The sequence below is a fragment of the Geospiza fortis genome, unplaced genomic scaffold (genome assembly GCF_000277835.1).
Source record: "Geospiza fortis unplaced genomic scaffold, GeoFor_1.0 scaffold3703, whole genome shotgun sequence".
NCBI classification, from domain to species: Eukaryota; Metazoa; Chordata; class Aves; order Passeriformes; family Thraupidae; genus Geospiza; species Geospiza fortis.
In genome coordinates, this window is record NW_005054761.1 from 34,645 (window position 1) to 38,667 (window position 4,023).

A 4,023-nucleotide genomic window follows, 5' to 3' on the forward strand; every position below is an offset into this window, starting at 1 on the left:
CCCAGTGCTGCTGCCAGCCAGGACAGCCTGTCCCAGCCACAGGAGGTGAAGCACTGCCCTCCCAAGAGCTTTCCAGCAGTGCCCAGGGAAAGCACAGCTCAGCTGCCCGGATCCCTGCTGACACACGGGGCTGTGCCAGCTCCAGGCAGCCCCATTATTCGCTGTGACCCAGGCTCTCCCCAGTCCCTGCTAGCAGAAGCAGACTGGCAGGTCCCCAGCCCAGGCTGGCAGAGGACCAGGGAGCCTCAGCGTGCTTTTTGTGCCTGCTGCTCCTCCAGTCTCACTCTCTGCTGGAGCAGTGTGAGAGGGGCTGTTTGCCAGAGCTTTGCTAGGAGGAGATGGAGGAATGTGAACAAATCTGGGCAAAGCTGAGTGAAACACGACACAGGACTGAGCACAGACTGGAGCAAGGAGGGGACAGAAGTGCTGCGAAGGAGCAGTACAGCTCTGCAGGACAGGGACTGGGCAGTTCTGGCCACAAGCTGTTGCACTGGAACCACCTCATTCTGTTCATCCCTTTGTGAGATGGGGGATGAGGAACATTTCCTGTGGGAGGTGTTCCTGTGGAGAGGCCAGAGCCCTCAGGTGTGAGGTGACTGGCAAGGCAGAGAAAGCCTTGGTTTGGGTTTGGACACCATCCTGAGCTGTCCTTGGGGTGTTTGTGGCACGTTTCCAGAATTCCCTCAAACCTCTGAACTCCAAAGCTTGGACAGTTCATACCACAATTCCCACTTCAGCTGCAGTCAGTCCCACAATCACAGGAGAATTTCCCCTCCATTCCCTGGGGCTGCAGGAAGATTATGTGTCTGGCACTGCCCTGAGCACTCTGACCAGAGCCTGGCACCACCTGTGTGTGCTGGGTCACAGCAGCAGCAGCTGACAGAAGGTGCAGGCGTTGCCACAGGGGCAGCTGCTCCTCGCCAGGGGCACTGACAGGGTGTGAGGAGAGGCCAGACCCCGCAGGCAGAGAAGCTCTGCAGGGGCAAGGGCAGAACTCCTCAGCAGCTGTGTCAGACACAGCACATAATGCCCAGATAACACCAGGTAAAGCTGTCAGAAGCACTGAGTTAGACACAGATCTTTAAAAAATCCAACATGACACTGATGCCTCAGCTTTTAGCTTTTCTATTTTTCAGGTTCTGTGCTGCTTTAGTGTGTGGGTCTGGGCTCACATGAGGGGATGGTGAGCTCTGTGCACAGAGCAGGGAGACAAAACAATTCCTGCTCCAGCTGGGCACCAAGGACAAATGACCCAAATCTCAGCCCCAGAGCACAAACACCGTGGGCTGGAGAGAGAAAAACAAGCAGGGTGGGACTGCAGGGGCTAAAGCTGGAATGGGACAATGAACTGCAAGGTGCAAATGGAGCAGAACTGATCCCAGGAACAGACCCCGTGCCCGCTCGTGCATTTTGGGGCCATTTTGGTTCATCTTGGGTGCAGCCCTGGCTGGGCTCTTGTGCTGCCCAAGGTGCATCCATGGAGGAGATCCTTTGAATAAATCCCTGCTTTATTCTGTGACTCTGTCCAACCTCTGCTTCTGGGCAGCCTTCCCAAGGCATCAGTAGCAATGGGGAAAAATACTTACAGGCTGGCAGTTCCTCTGGGAGGAGACTGAGCAGACCAAGGAAGTAGGAGAATTGGAAGGAGGGTGAAATGGAAGGAATGTGAAATGGATTGCAGAGATCTGCAAACGCCGTGCCAGCGCTGTGAGGAGGAAGCATCCAGGCAGCCCTGTGTGTGGTCAGCAGTGCTGGAGCATCACACCACAGCTGTTTGGCCCTGGTGGTACCAAAATCACCTGATCAAATCCCTAACAGCATGGAGCATTAACAACCTGCCATTCTTTATTTGGTTGGATGCATGAGGGGACATCTCCTCTGGAATATCGTGCATGTGGAGCGCAGAAAATGCTCCTGTTTGGATTCTATATTTCACAGACATACTCATTTATTTTCCTGCAATAAGCATACATAGGATAGTCATTTCCCCAAAACCATTAGCTTATGTTCCCTTCCCTTTGCTTGCGGTTTCTTCTGTCCCAGGGGTCTCCTGGGGGTCACAGGCCCCAAGGTTGCAGCTGAGCACTCGAGGAACTGGTGTTATTTCCAAATGTGGATCTGAGCTGGCATGACTGGGCTGGTGAGCCTGCCGTTCCTCTTGGTTAATGTTTGACAGGGTCCTTGGGAATGAGCACTGCGTGCTTCCACAGGACAGTGGGTGGTGCAGAATGGCCATTGTGTGAGCCCACTCGCTGTGCCAACAGCTCAGACAGCTCTTGCTGGGCCACCCGCAGGGTGCTCAGCACACCTGCTGTTCCTGCCAGGCCTGGGGACACCGGGGCAGGGCCCTGAGAGCCCGGCAGGGCACAGGGGTGCACTGCTGAGGGTGAGGCTCCAGCAGCTCCCTGTCCCTGCTGACACTGCCTAGGAGCAGCCTCACCTGTGCTGTTTGCTGGGTCCCAGGGACAAGGGGAACTGACACTCTGACTCCATGTTCTTGGAAGGCTATTTTCATATTTTATATGATATGAGGTTATATGATATGATGTGATGGGATATGATGTTATGTTATATTATACTGTATTATATTACATTATATTATATAATATATCATATATCATGTCATATCATATCATATTATGTTATATATCATACTATACTAAAACTACACTAAAGAACAGAGAAAGGATACATGCAGAAGGCTTAACAAGATGTTAATGAAAAACTCGTGGCCCTCTCCAGAGAGTCTGACACAGCTGGATGGGGATTGGTCATTAACTAAAAACAATTCACCTGTTGGATAAACAATCTCCAAACCACATTCCAAAGCAGCAAAACAGGGAGAAGCAAATGGGATTATATTGTTTTCCTTTTTCTCTGAGGCTTCTCAGCTTCCCGGAAGAAAATCCTGGGCAAGGGGATTTCTCAGAAAATGTGACAGTGACACTCACCTTTTCCTAGGTGAGAGCTCATTGACAAGGGGGCACAGAATATGGATTTCCATTGGTTTGCAGAGCAGCCTCAGAGGGTCTCTCCACACAGCAGCCTGTCCAGCACCACGTGGGTCCAGGAGTGTTTTGGGTATAGGGCATGGGCACAGGCTGGCTGTCTCCTCACCCCAAGGGCAAAACCAGCAGGCAGCTTTGGTTCTGGCTTCTTGCCGTTGCTGTGGGTAATCTTTCTGGAGAGCTGTGGCATCCAGGTGGAAAGCAGCTCCAGCAGCCAAGGAGGGGAGCCTGCAGGTGCCAGTGGCTGGGTAGGATGCAGAGGGAGGTGGTGGCTGGGCAGAGCTGCAGGAGCTGGCAGAGCCCAGGCACTGCAGATGAAACTCAGGCTTCTCTCCCCACTGGGTTCCCCTGCTCCCATGAAGTCCTGGCACTATGGCAGCACACAGCTGGTGCAGAGGGCAGGAGAGGAACAGCCCACAGAAACGGACACTGCCCTGAGAATTATTTTTGATACCTCAGCCGGGTTTCTAGGAGCAAGGAGCTCACCACGGTGGACTGATTCTCCTCCATAAAAACCTTCTGTAGAGTGGCCTTCGGGTGCTGTCCAGTGGTGTTTGTCCACTCTCGCACTGTGGGGATGGCTTGTTGGACAGCTGGAAGGACAGCATGGACAGCATGCCTTCCTCCTGGAAAAGGCAGTGTCAGCCTGGCCTGGCTCCTTTGCATCCCTACTGAGATGGGGAGGAGCACCAGGAGCCTCCACTCCTCGGACTGGACCAGAGGTGTGTCAGAGAGGCAGAGCAGAGCCTTTCCACGGCTGGGCAGCCTGGCAGCAGCCCCAGGAGGGGTGAGGAAGGTGGTGCTGGAGCCTCTGTGCTGCTGCCCCAGCACCTGAGAAATCCACACTGGGACAGCTGGAAGGACAGCACCTGGCTCTGTGCCACCAAAGGCTTCCTGCCTGCCTGCCTGGGGGGCTCAGCTCGTTCCCCAGTCACCTCCAGGGGCTCCATGGCCTCGCTGTGCCACCTCCATGGCTCCATGGCTCCTCTGTCACCTCCAGGGCTCCCTGGCTCCC